We start from the raw sequence: 15,681 nt of genomic DNA on the forward strand, positions 1-15,681 counted from the left end.
CGACGATAGCCGACCACACCCGACAATAGCCGACAACACCCGACCATACCCGACAACACCCGACCATACCCGACAACAGCCGACAACACCCGACCATACCCGACATCACCCGACCATACCCGACAACACCCGACGATAGCCGACCACACCCGACAATAGCCGACAACACCCGACCATACCCGACAACACCCGACCATACCCGACAACAGCCGACAACACCCGACCATACCCGACATCACCCGACCATACCCGACAACACCCGACGATAGCCGACCACACCCGACAATAGCCGACAACACCCGACCATACCCGACAACACCCGACGACACCCGACCATACCCGACTACACCCGACAACAACCGACAATAGCCGACAACACCCGACAACACCCGACCATACCCGACAACACCCGACAATAGCCGACAACACCCGACCATACCCGAGAACACCCGACCATACCCGACAACACCCGACGATAGCCGACAATAGCCGACCACACCCGACAATAGCCGACAACACCCGACCATACCCGACGACAGCCGACAACACCCGACCATACCCGACAACACCCGACGATAGCCGACAATAGCCGACCACACCCGACAATAGCCGACAACACCCGACCATACCCGACAACACCCGACCATACCCGACAACAGCCGACAACACCCGACCATACCCGAGAACACCCGACCATACCCGACAACACCCGACGATAGCCGACAATAGCCGACCACACCCGACAATAGCCGACAACACCCGACCATACCCGACGACAGCCGACAACACCCGACCATACCCGACAACACCCGACGATAGCCGACAATAGCCGACCACACCCGACAATAGCCGACAACACCCGACCATACCCGACGACAGCCGACAACACCCGACCATACCCGACAACACCCGACGATAGCCGACAATAGCCGACCACACCCGACAATAGCCGACAACACCCGACCATACCCGACGACAGCCGACAACACCCGACCATACCCGACAACACCCGACGATAGCCGACAATAGCCGACCACACCCGACAATAGCCGACAACACCCGACCATACCCGACGACAGCCGACAACACCCGACCATACCCGACAACACCCGACGATAGCCGACAATAGCCGACCACACCCGACAATAGCCGACAACACCCGACCATACCCGACAACACCCGACCATACCCGACAACAGCCGACAACACCCGACCATACCCGACGACAGCCGACAACACCCGACCATACCCGACAACACCCGACGATAGCCGACAATAGCCGACCACACCCGACAATAGCCGACAACACCCGACCATACCCGACAACACCCGACCATACCCGACAACAGCCGACAACACCCGACCATACCCGACATCACCCGACCATACCCGACAACACCCGACGATAGCCGACCACACCCGACAATAGCCGACAACACCCGACCATACCCGACAACACCCGACGACACCCGACCATACCCGACTACACCCGACAACAACCGACAATAGCCGACAACACCCGACAACACCCGACCATACCCGACAACACCCGACCACACCCGACAATAGCCGACAACACCCGACCATACCCGAGAACACCCGACCATACCCGACAACACCCGACGATAGCCGACAATAGCCGACCACACCCGACAATAGCCGACAACACCCGACCATACCCGACAACACCCGACCATACCCGACAACACCCGACCACACCCGACAATAGCCGACAACACCCGACCATACCCGAGAACACCCGACAACTGCCGACAACACACGACAACAGCCGACGACAGCACCCGACAACACCCGACGATAGCACCCGACCATACCCGAGAACACCCGACAACAACCGACAATAGCCGACAACACCCGACAATAACCGACAATAGCCGACAACACCCGACCATACCCGAGAACACCCGACAACACCCGACCATACCCGACAACTGCCGACAACACCCGACCATACCCGACAACACCCGACCATACCCGACAACACCCGACAACACCCGACCATACCCGACAACACCCGACGACAGCCGACAACGCCCCATGGAGAAACAAAATTACCTTGATAATAACTAGCTAAATCTGCCGACAACACCCGACAATATCCGACGACACCCGACAACAGCCGACAATAACTGACAACACCCGACAACTGCTGACAACACACGACAACAGCCGACAACACCCGACAACACCCGACAACTGCCGACGACAGCACCCGACAACACCCGACGATAGCACCCGACCATACCCGAGAACACCCGACAACAACCGAAAACAGCCGACAACAGCCGACAATAGCCGACAACACCCGACCATACCCGAGAACACCCGACAACACCCGACTACAGCCGACAACACCCGACCATACCCGACAACACCCGACAATAGCCGACAACACCCGACAATAGCCGACAACACCCGACAATAGCCGACAACACCCGACCACACCCGAAAATAGCCGACAACACCTGACCATACCCGACAACACCCGACCATACCCGACAACACCCGACGACAGCCGACAATAGCCGACAACACCCGACCATACCCGACAACACCCGACCATACCCGACAACACCCGACGATAGCCGACAACACCCGACAATAGCCGACAACACCCGACAATAACCGACAACACCCGACCATACCCGACGACAGCCGACCACACCCGACAATAGCCGACCACACCCGACAATAGCCGACAACACCCGACCATACCCGACAACACCCGACGACACCCGACAATAGCCGACAACACCCGACCATACCCGAGAACACCCGACAACAACCGAAAACAGCCGACAATAGCCGACAACACCCGACCATACCCGAGAACACCCGACAACACCCGACAACGCCCCCATGGAGAAACAAAATTACCTTGATAATAACTAGCTAAATCTGCCGACAACACCCGACAATATCCGACGACACCCGACAACAGCCGACAACACCCGACAACATTTATTAGAACCATAACAAATTATGTAATGTATAAAAAATATTTATTTTTGAATCTTTTTGTAGGTGACTAATGGTTCGGTGATCTTGTGCATCTTGTGAGGAGCATCCCGATAAACTTGTAGGAAGAACTTGAAGGAATGCAAACTGTAAGTTTTAACAAATTGATAGATCGCACGGTAATTTCTCCAAATTTAACTTTTTTGCGGCTTTTTCTACTTTTGATATACTCAAGAGTGATATCGGTCATCTGAGACAGATACGTAACAATACTCTCAAGTCACTTTTAGTATAACGACAGATATTTGAACAAAATATAATTTTTATTTTCAATATTAGATATTAAATGGCTGAGGATTGTCTATTGGTCCCAGGGGGCTGATATCTCATTGTGAAGCAGTCAACATGTTGATATTTTTGGATAAAATAAAAAATTCAGTTTCAGTTTATAACACTCATTAAAAAAAATTCTTTTTTTCTCAAAATAGACATTTTGACTGCTTTACATAAGTCGCTCATTGAGCTACAAGCAACGTCATGAAATATTGTACAGGGTGTCCCAAATTCGATGCCCAATGAGGGAATCTCGGAAACTAGAGCAGCTCAGAGTAGAAGAGTTGGCACGTTTTCGAACTCTTTTTCAGAGAAACAAAAAATGGTGGGAATTCCGAAAAGTTCTCGTAACTTTTTCGCCTTCGAAGTAACAGATCAGAAACTTGAACCTTCCACAGGCACTTTTTTGCGTAGAATCCACTGATAAGCTCAAAATATTTTTTCATTTCGAATCATTAGGCGAACTTTCGTTTTTTTTAAATGCTAACGTTTGTTGAATTTTTATTTTTGAATTGGAAAAAAAATCTTTCATCAATAGATAGTATAAAAGTGCCTGTAGAAGGTTCTTTTTTTTGATCTGTAACTTCAAAGACAAAAAATAACGAGAACTTTACGAAATCGTCAATTTTTTGCTGATAACTCAGAAACGAAGAATCATAGAAGTCTACGGTTTTCACCATTCTTTTTTTCTCTGAAAAAGAATTCGGAAATGTGTCATTCGTTTTCTTCTAGCTTTTCATTGTTCTCGAGATCCCCTCAGTAGACAACGAATTTTGCCCAGCCTGTAAATATTCAAAATATTGCGTAGATAGTGTAAATCTTTTTAAAGTTGACAGATTTCATGAGAAACATTTTTTAAGAAATATCTGATTTTTGATCATGGAAAACACAATGACGTTGTAGCAAATGAGCGATTTAACTCCTTGAGTAAATTCATAAGTTGCTTTATACTGGGCGTCCCAGAATTAATGGTAATAAATTTGGATATAGGTTCATGACTTCAAAATAAGACAAAAGGTTTCTGTGGAGGTATGTCCTTATGGATTTCTTAAATTTTTTCAAAGTTGGACCAAGATGAACAAATGAAATGTTGCAGGGGTATTTTTTGAGTAGAGATGCACCAAGAACTCATTTTCTCACTTATCCTCCATAGCTAGAGGGGGGTGAAATCGACAACCCCTTTATATTTTTCACCATAACTTTTCACTTACTTCGAAATATGATCATTTAAAATCTTTATTAATAATTAGGTTTTTATCCTAGAAATGACAGTATCTACTTAAAAAAATTAAATAAGTCCTTTGCTCTATTTTTGAACAACATTAAATGATCTTCTCTTGTTGCTTAGGATCGACATTTTGTAATTTCGAATGTCGATTACACCATCCAAGTAATATTAACGATTTAGTTGGTTGTTTATTCTGATTTGTGGAAAAACTTTTTCAATTTAGTGTGATGTTCAAAAACAGACCGAAAAATCTATTTTTTTATATTCCGCTAAAAGACAATAAAGTTTTCAGGAAAATTTCATTCCGATGTATATTTTTCGATGAGCCTCAAAAAAATATGGTGGGTTGTCGATTTTAACCCTGTTTAGCTATGGAAGATGAGTGAAAAACTGAATTCTAGGTGCATCCCTACTTGAAAAATACCACTGCAAAATTTCAGTTGTTCATCTTGCTCCTTCTTTGAAATAATTCAATAAATCCATCAAGTCGTAATTTTTAAAGTAACGTAAATCTTCAACGGAGCGTTTCGTCTTATTTTCAGGTACTGAACCTACATCCGAACTTATACCCGTTAATCCGGAGACACTCTGTTATACCGAGTGATTCACGAGTGGTTGGCCATAGCCAAATGGTAAATGCAGGCCTTTCAGAAAAGTTGCCTCTTTCGTACTCTAAGGCCATTATAGTTTCATTGGTACCGGGTGATTTGTGGATTTTGGCCTAAATTTTTGATTTCCATAGCTTGAGAATGAGTGTTTCGATTTTGATGAAATTTTCTGGGCACGTACATTTCCGAGATTGTCAGAACAGTGCACAGAATATTGGGATTTATCGTTCAGATATCAAAATCTCTATTTTCTTGATCAGTTGAAAATTCTTTGATTTCATAATTACAAAAATTCAATCTTCACTTTGAAAATCACACTCTTTTTAAATAATAATAACTTTATTCAAACCATTTACATCGTATTACAATAAATTTATATCTATAATCAGAGTAGCAAACATAAGAAATCATATTTAATTTTAATTCTTGAGATTAAGGTCCTGTCTTCAATTATTTCAATATCACCTGATGACACTCCGGATATCAAAAGCACTCTTTTCAATCATTTTTTTTAATCCTGATTCATCAACACACACCAGCACGCCTCCTGAAAAATATATTTAAAAAATGTATTATTGAAATGTGAATTCTTTGGACATTATCAATCTTAGGCAGAATGACATGTTATTTCCTTCTTCGAATTCAATTCACATAATAAAAATTCAAAGTGCAAAATAACAATATTTTCTGATTAATATCAATTTCTTACTACTTCATGTTTAAAAAAAAAAACACATTCACGGAATAATAAATACTCATCCTTCATTCTGCTTAGGATTTGATAATTCCGAAGGAATTCCCAATTTTCAATAATACGAATTTCATCAAAGAAAAGAAACCACTCATTTTCAAGTTACGGAGATATCGAAAAGTCAGGTCAAAAGACCTAGATGACCTGCATTGATCACTAGTCTATGGCCAACCACCCTGTATTATACAGGGTGTTTCCATAACATGGGGAATGAACTCAGGGTATTATTCTCAGAGTGATTTGGGGTCGGAAAGGTCCCCTGCTGGTCTTTGTCCGGAAATAATTTGTTTTCAAATTACAGGGCGTTAAATTTTCACACACAAATAATAAATTGCTCTTTAATTTCGTTAGAAGGGACATCTCAAAAAGGTGCTTATTTCACGTTGAATATCTCATCTTTTAGTTTAGTAGTGTTTGTACGAGCATTGTCTTTCATATTTTCAAAAGAAAATAGTACGCCAGTGATTTTTTCCAAAGTAAAATTCATTCATTCAATTTAGAATATAAAAGGACTCTTGCATCTTTTTCTCTAAGATCTACCATGTATGGAAAAAAATTGAAAACGTTTGTCATTAAAAAAAAAAAAACTCGAGTAGAGCAATCGAATAATGAATTTCATTTCAATTGTTGAAATTTGTCGTTGATGAATATTTGTTATTTATTTGAAAAACATGTAACGCCCTGTACCTTAGAAACAAATCATTTCCGGACATACGCCTACAGGACTTTTCCTCCGTAGATAGAGGAAGGGGAAGATAACAATAAGAAAAAGTGTGTCCAACATCTATGTTTATGTTTATATTTACTGTGCGTCTACTCCATCTTTGTTTATGTTTACCACAATATTCGAATGTTCATTATCGTGTTTATGAATTTGTGTTTAGTGCATAGACTTAATGTTTTAAGTCTATGGTTTGGTGTAATAGTGCTTCGTTCGGTTTGTGACTTGTGTATCGGGAAATTTGTGGTAAACAAAAACATGTTGATGTTGGTCACAGAAAGTCCTCCTTCGTAACTGCGCAATGCGGTATCTTCTCTTCCCTCTATCTACGTCCAAATCTCTCGAAGTATACCCAGAGTTTATTTTTCATGTTTAGGAAACACCATGTATATTACACACGATGACTGTTGGTTAGAATATTTCAAAGAAACACTCGAGATAAACACTTGAAATTTTATAGTTGAGCTTGAAATTCGTTCTCTTTCTCGTTTTACCGGAAATTGTATCTACTTTCGTTTGTTTAATGTAACACCCAGTTTTCTTAATCATGAATTGCTTTAATGTTGATCTTTACATAAAAATTTCTGATTTTCTAGATTGTATTAAAAGAAGATATACCAGTGCTTCTTCTCCGTTAATTAGAACATATACTTCATGACTTAAAACATTGAGAAGCTTTGGTATGTCTTCAAATGAAATCTAGAGAATTCGTAAATTTCATCTCAAAATATTGGAATATTTGAGAATTTTTATATTTTTTTAGATTTCGGACAAATATAGAATTGAATGAGTGGTCTGATTATGAATAAGAAAACTTGGTGTTACATTGAAAAAAGGTCGTGTCATTTTTGGCGAAACCGGAGGTCGGACGAATCTGTAGTTTTTTCCAAGAATTCATCTCTCCCAACTAAGCTTAACAACTTGATTGAAGCTTAACAACTTAATTTCAAGTGTTAATCACGATTTTTCTTTGAAATTCACGAAACGGTCTTGGTGAATCACTCTGTATATACAGATCTGTCTGTCCCGTCTATGGCCGGGGCGACGGACAAGGAGGGAATTCCGTCCCTGTCTGTCCCGTCTATGGTCGAGGCGACGGACAAGGAAGGAAACACGCATTTGTGTGCTTTCCGTCCCTGTCTGTCCCGTCTATGGCCGGGGCAACGGACAAGGAGGGAATTCCGTCCCTGTCTGTCCCGTCTATGGTCGAGGCGACGGACAAGGAGGGAAACACGCATTTGTGTGCTTTCCGTCCCTGTTCGTCCCGTCTATGACCGGGGCGACGGACAAGGAGTGAAACCACACACTTGTGTGCTTTCCGTCTTTGTTCGTCCCGTCTATGACCGGGACGACGGACAAGGAGGGAAACCACACACTTGTGTGCTTTCCGTCCCTGTTCGTCCCGTCTATGACCGGGGCGACGGACAAGGAGGGAATTCCGAATTCCGTCCCTGTTCGTCCCGTCTATGACCGGGGCGACGGACAAGGAGGGAAACACGCATTTGTGTGCTTTCCGTCCCTGTTCGTCCCGTCTATGACCGGGGCGACGGACAAGGAGGGAAACCACACACTTGTGTGCTTTCCGTCCCTGTTCGTCCCGTCTATGACCGGGACGACGGACAAGGAGGGAATTCCGAATTCCGTCCCTGTTCGTCCCGTCTATGACCGGGGCGACGGACAAGGAGGGAATTCCGAATTCCGTCCCTGTTCGTCCCGTCTATGACCGGGACGACGGACAAGGAGGGAATTCCGAATTCCGTCCCTGTTCGTCCCGGATCTGAACTGGGCCGAGCGGGGAACGCGGAAACGCGCCCCGGTCCGGATCCAGATCGGTCAGAGTGGGGGGAACGCGTTCACTCCTCTAACGGGAACTCCTTCGTTTCAGGTGCAGACTCCAGACGTCCGTGCAGGTTACCGATCTTCCAGTGTATCTCATGCCTCAATAAAGTGTCCTTCTGTCTTCTCTGTTTTATTTTCCTGATCACCTGAAACATATGCCTTGTCCGTCGTCCCGGTCATAGACGGGACGAACAGGGACGGAATTCGGAATTCCCTCCTTGTCCGTCGTCCCGGTCATAGACGAGACGAACAGGGACGGAATTCGGAATTCCCTCCTTGTCCGTCGTCCCGGTCATAGACGGGACGAACAGGGACGGAAAGCACACAAGTGTGTGGTTTCCCTCCTTGTCCGTCGTCCCGGTCATAGACGGGACGAACAGGGACGGAAAGCACACAAGTGTGTGGTTTCCCTCCTTGTCCGTCGTCCCGGTCATAGACGGGACGAACAGGGACGGAATTCGGAATTCCCTCCTTGTCCGTCGTCCCGGTCATAGACGGGACGAACAGGGACGGAAAGCACACAAGTGTGTGGTTTCCCTCCTTGTCCGTCGCCCCGGTCATAGACGGGACGAACAGGGACGGAAAGCACACAAGTGTGTGGTTTCCCTCCTTGTTCGTCGCCCCGACCATAGACCGGACGAACAAAGACGGAAAGCACACAAGTGTGTGGTTTCCCTCCTTGTCCGTCGCCCCGGTCATAGACGGGACGAACAGGGACGGAAAGCACACAAATGCGTGTTTCCTTCCTTGTCCGTCGCCTCGACCATAGACGGGACAGACAGGGACGGAATTCCCTCCTTGTCCGTTGCCCCGGCCATAGACGGGACAGACAGGGACGGAAAGCACACAAATGCGTGTTTCCTTCCTTGTCCGTCGCCTCGACCATAGACTGGACAGACAGGGACGGAATTCCCTCCTTGTCCGTCGCCCCGGCCATGTACGGGACAGACAGATCTGTATATACAGAGTGATTCACCAAGACCGTTTCGTGAATTTCAAAGAAAAATCGTGATAAACACTTGAAATTAAGTTGTTAAGATTTGTTGGGAGAGATGAATTCTTGGAAAAAACGAACAGATTCGCTCGACCTCCGGTTTCGCCAGAAATGACACGACATTTTTTCAATGTAACACAAAGTTTTCTTATTCATTATCAGACCACTCATTGAATTCTACATTTGTCCGAAATCTTAGAACAATCTAAAAATTTTCTCAAATAGGGCATTATTCCAATATTTTGAGATGAAATTTACGAATTCTCTAGACTTCATTAGAAGACATACCAAATCTTCTCAATGTTGTAAGTTATGAAGTATATGGTTCAATCGAATTTCTAATTAACGGAGAAGAAGCACTGGTATGTCTTCTTTTAATACAATCTAGAAAATCAGTAATTTTAATGTAAAGATCTCAAAGTTATCAACATTAAAGCAATTCAACGATCATGATTAAGAAAACTGGGTGTTACATTAAACAAACGAAAGTAGATACAATTTCCGGTGAAACGGGAAAGAGAACGAATTTAAAGCTCAACTATAAAATTTCAAGTGTTTATCTCGAGTGTTTCTTTGAAATATTCTAACCAACAGTCCTCGTGTGTAATATACATGGTGTTTCCTAAACATGAAAAATAAACTCTGGGTATACTTCGAGAGATTTGGACATAGATAGAGGGAAGAGAAGATACCGCATTGCGCAGCTACGAAGGAGATCTTTCTGTGACCAACATCAACATGTTTTTGTTTACCACAAATTACACAATTTCCAGGCATGTCGACAACGATATTCCCGATACACAAACCGAACGAAGCACTATTACACCAAACCATAGACTTAAAACATCAAGTCTATGCACCAAACACAAATTCACAAACACGATAATGAACATTCGAATATTGTGGTAAACATAAACAAAGATGGAGTAGACGCACAGTAAATATAAACATAAACATGGAGATGTTGGACACACTTTTTCTTGTTGTTTACGTTATCTTCCCCTTCCTCTATCTACGGATTTGGAGTAGGAAAAGTCCTGTGAGCGTATGTCCGGAAATGCTTTGTTTCTAAGATACAGGGCGTTACATGTTTCCCAAATAAATAACAAATATCCATCGATATTTTCGAAAAGACAAATTTCAACAATTCTTGTAATTTGAGAAGCTTTTTGATACAATAAAATTCATTATTCGATTGCTCTACTCGAGTTTTTTTTTGAGTGACAAACGTTTTCAAATTTTTTCCACACATAGCACAACCTAGAGAAAAGTACACAGAGACCTTTTATATTCTGAATTAAATATGAATTCCAAGAATGAATTTTACTTTGGAAAAAATCACTGGCGTACTATTTTTTCTTTTGAAAATATGACAGTTCATGCCAGTACACACGCTACTAAATTGCTGATGATGAGATATTTAACCTGAATGAGGTTTCCCTTCTTAAGAAATTATCGAGCAATTCATTATTTATTTGTGAAGATTTAACGCCCTGTATTTTGGAAATAAAGACCTGCAGGACCTTTCTGTCCCCAAATCACTCTGAGAATAATACCCTGAATTTATTCCTCATGTTAAGGGAACACCTTGTATAATGTAAGGTGGTTGGCCCTAGACTAGTGGTCAATGCAGGTCATCTAGACCTTTCAAAGTAGTTGGTCTTTTCGGCCTGACTTTTCGATATCCATAACTTGAAAATGAGTGGTTTCTTTTCTTTGATGAAATTCGTATTATTGAAAATTGGGAATTCCTTCCGATTCGGAATTATCAAATCCTAAGCAGAATGAAGGATGAGTATTTATGATTCCGTGAATGTGTTTTTTTTTACAATATGAAGAAGTAAGAAATTGATATTAATCAGAAAATATTGTTATTTTGCACTTTCAATTTTTATTATGTGAATTGAATTCGAAAGGATATTTCTCTGTCATTCTGCCTAAGATTGATGATGTCCAAAAGAATTTACAGTCCAATAATATATTTTTCAAATAAATTTTTTACGTGGCGTGCTTGAATACTTGGTGTGTTGATAAGGATGCAAAAAAAAATGATTGAAAAGAGTGCTTTGATATTGAAATAATTGAAAACAGGACCTTAATCTTGAGAATTGAGATGAAATATGATTTCTTATGTTTGTTACTCCACTGAAAAAGTGTGATTTGCAAAGTGAAGATTGAATTTGATTAAGAAAAATAGATATTTTTTTTAATTCTGAAATTAAAGAATTTCCAACTGATGCAGAAAATAGAGATTTTGATATTTTAACGATAAATCCCAATATTCTGTGCACTGTTCTGATATTCTCGGAAATGCATGTGCCCACAAAATTTCATCAAAATCACAACACTCATTCTCAAGCTATGGAAATCAAAAATTTAAGCCGAAATCCACAAATCATCAGTATCTATGAAACTAACGGCCTTAAGGTACGATAGAATGAAAGAGGAAACTGTTCTGAAAGGCCCAGATGACCTGCATTTACCATTTGGCTATGGCCTACCGCTCGTGAATCACCCTGTATAACTAATACGTCAATCAACTGGTTACATTTTGAGGTTTCAGATTTCAGAACGCTCAAAGTAAAAGAAACTAGCTCCATCAACATAATAGAGTGCATCTTGTTAATCTTTGGCTGGATCAAGCGAGCTGTATGGACGCTACCGACGCCTAATGCGGCGGTGTTCAAACTGTCGATCGCGAGAGATTTTTGAGTCGATCTCATAAAAAATAAGCCGATTCTAATCTACAGGGGGAGTCTTTGACTCGTACAAATATTTTAATTAAAAAATATCTGTGAAATTTTAAAATTTGGGTATTTTGGCTGTTTAGTATCATAGATTTAGCTGGTTATTATCAAGGTAATTTTGTTTCTCCTTGGGGGACCACAGAAAAAATGATATAGGAAAAAAGTGTTTCTTTTGACCTCAATAATCTACTGTAAAAATTTTTGTACGAGTCAAAGACTCACCCTGTATATATTATGATTCCTATGGTTCAATCACAGCCTCAAATGGCCCATTCAAAAAGAACGTAAGTCGTTGTTCGAACGCAGTATCAAAATCTACTGGTATTTTTAGGGTGTTTGAGGCCGAACAGTTATTTCCTCTCCTTACCAAACTTCTAGTTTTGAATTCGCAAAAATTATCTCAATCTGAATACCGATTTTAATCGAAATATACATTTATACGTGAAATATCTTAATTTATTTTTATTTGAATTTCAAGAGTTTTTGTCCAATAACGTTAGTTGCAATCAAGGTCTTTTTTCTTTGCATGTTCTTTTTTACAAATCATAAAATACATCAAATATTTCGATAAAGAGTCGACTATTATTGCTTTAAACATGAAATGATATTTGAAAGTTCATGAAATTTCGACATTTCTTAAGGAAAAGTTACGTTCAAGTTACTCCACGAATTAAATTGCGTTTACAACTTTATGCCTTACGTTCATTGTGAATGGGCACTAATGTGCGACACCTCGCTTGATACGACCCTGGTTCCATAAATAAGATCTAGTTAGTTCATTACTTTGAAACACTCTTGATGTTCAATGGAGCAAATTTCTTCAAAAATAATTTCATAGAAGGAATAAGGCTGTTTGGTTGTTCTGTAATAGTTCTACGTACGTAATTGATAAGAAATTCTGCTTATGAAAATTCATCAATACGATAAAAATTTTCACAATAAGAAATTCTTATCAATTACGTACGTAGAACTATTACAGAACAACCAAACAGTCCTATTCCTTCTATAAAACAACAAGCTAAAATTCGAATATTATCTACTTGTAAAATACTCAAGGAGTTAAATCGCTCATTTGCTACAACGTCTTTGTGTTTTCCAGGACGATAATAAGATATTTCTTCAAAAATGTTTAGCATGAAAATCTATCAAATTTAAAAAGATTTACACCATCTCTGCAATAATTTGAATATGTACAGGGTAGAAAGATTCTTTGTCTATTGAGGGGATCTCCAAAACTATAAGAGCTCGAAGAAAACCGATGACACATTTCCGAGCTCTTTCTCAGAGAAACAAATAATGGTGAAAATCGTAGCCTTCTATGATTCTTCGTTTTAGGGTTATTAGCAAAAAATGAGATTTTTGACAATTTCAAAAAGAAACTTGAACCTTCTACAGGCACTTTTTTGCGTAGAATCCACTGATAAGATCAAAATATTTTTTCATTAGGGCCTGTATAAGGTTCGAATTTCAGATCTGCAACCTCAAAGACAAAAAAATTATGAGAATTTTTCGAAATCGTCGTTTTCACCATTCGTTGTTCTTCTAAAAAAGAGCTCTGAAATGTATCATCCAATTTCTTCTAGCTCTTATAGTTCTCCAGATCCTCTCAGTAAACTACGAATTTTGCCCACCCTGTACAATATTTCATGAAGTTGCTGTAGGTCAATGAGCGAGTTATGTAACGTGGTCAAGATGTCTATTTTAAGAAAAAAATTTTTTCACATGAGTGATATTAGGGCTTTTAAAAAAAAACAAAGAAATTATTCTTTTTAGAAAGTTTAGTTTGAATGCCAAAATGTGCCCAAGAAATAATGAGCCCTTAATATTAATGTTTAGGTTGTCCTCATCCCACTTTTTGATTTCCCATAAGAATAACACAAGAAAAAAAATTTTTTTCTTCTGATTTTCATAACAAATGAACGATAAATTGCATTGCAATATCCTTTCTATATTTTGTAGGGAATTAAACGCTCTACAAAAAAGGTCTGATGTCATTTTTCAATAAATGAACTCAGTTGAAAGTTATTCAAGGGCAATGTTTAATTTACCCTCAATTTTTATGAATGATTCGCCAAAATATTATGTTTTTAGAAAAATGAGACCAAAACATTTAAAAAAATATAAATCAGACCTCTGAAGACTGTTAAGCGTTATAAATCTGTTATATAGTGAAGATAGACTTAAAACAAATTATCAATGACTGTTAACAATTTTGAAAATTCTGGTTATTGAAAATTAGCATCAATTGGAATCATTTTTTTCAACTTTGAGAATTTAGAAATAAAATATCAGTTTGTTGTGAAAACTGTAAACTTATTAATTTGAGAGTATTATAAAGAAAACTCTCGATTGAGTTCATTTATCGAAAATGACATCAGACCTTTTTTGTAGAGCGTTAAATTCTCTACAAAATATAGAAAGGATATTGCAACGCAATTTATCGTTCATCAGTCTTAAAAATCAGAAGAAAAAAAAATTTTCCTGTGTTATTCTTATGGGAAATCGAAAAGAAAAGTTTTTTGGTTATTTTTTTCTGAAACGCCCTGGAGTGCCATAAACTAAAACTGAAATTTGTATCTTATCACAAAATATCAACATGTTGACCGCTTCACAATACGATATCAGTCCCCTGAGACCAGTAGACAATCCTCAGTCATTTAATAATAAATACTGAAAATAAAAATTATATTTTGTTCAAATATCTATCGCTACAATAATGATGACTTTCGAATTTTGCTATTCATTAGTCTCTGGTGACCGATATCTCCCTGAGTATAATACCAATAGTAGAAATAGCCGCATGTATGTTAAATTTGGAGAAATTACTGAGCGTTCTATCTATCTGCTAAAACTAAAATAAATAATCTTACAGTTTGTATTCCTTTTAGTTCTCCCCACAAGGTTGTTGGGATGTTCCTCATCGCAAGAACGAGATCACCGAACCATTAGTCACCTACAAAAACATTCAAAAGTAAATATTTTTATACATTACATAATTTGTTATGGTTCTAATAAATGATGAAGTAACATGAGGGTAGTTTTTCATGCATTAAAAATCCATAAGAAAGTAGGTGAAGAGAAAGAAATCAATATATTCAGGAAAATACTAAAAGAGTTTCATAGTAGACCAGAATAATTCACCAGCCCTAAAGCAAGAAATGATGAAACGATTCAATTTTAAAAAACACTAACCTTACCCATGAATTGTGACTTCATAACTCGACTCTGGCTGCTCCATACCGTTTCTTTTCTGACCCCAATATCTAAAAAGGCATCCATACAGTCAAATACTATCACGCAATGAATGAAATTACTTAAAAACGTTCATAACTTTGAAATATTCCAAGTTGCATGAATTCAAACATTATGATACAAAAAAAAAATCTACACACTCGAAAATTCCTATAAATGTTTCATAATATAGAAACAGCCAATATTCTTCTAAGTAATTGAAAGAAAAACTGCAATATGTATATCAAAA

General features: G+C 40.0%; 1 protein-coding gene and 1 long non-coding RNA gene across 3 annotated transcripts in view; both read right to left on the minus strand.

Annotated features, from left to right (window-relative positions):
- The window catches only part of LOC123319966, a 451,417-nt gene that overhangs the window by 434,103 nt on the left and 1,633 nt on the right, over window positions 1-15,681 (minus strand). The gene's annotated exons all lie outside the window — the stretch shown is intronic.
- On the minus strand, window positions 9,931-15,465 carry LOC123319975. 2 transcript variants are annotated; one of them, XR_006538672.1, is made up of 2 exons: window positions 15,398-15,465; window positions 9,931-15,153 (listed from the first exon to the last, which is right to left on the minus strand). It is a non-coding gene; the product is annotated as an uncharacterized LOC123319975 (long non-coding RNA). The 2 variants fall into 2 exon arrangements; XR_006538671.1 differs by having other exon boundaries at window positions 15,393-15,465.

Source organism: Coccinella septempunctata, chromosome 9 (assembly GCF_907165205.1).
Source record: "Coccinella septempunctata chromosome 9, icCocSept1.1, whole genome shotgun sequence".
Taxonomy (NCBI): Eukaryota; Metazoa; Arthropoda; class Insecta; order Coleoptera; family Coccinellidae; genus Coccinella; species Coccinella septempunctata.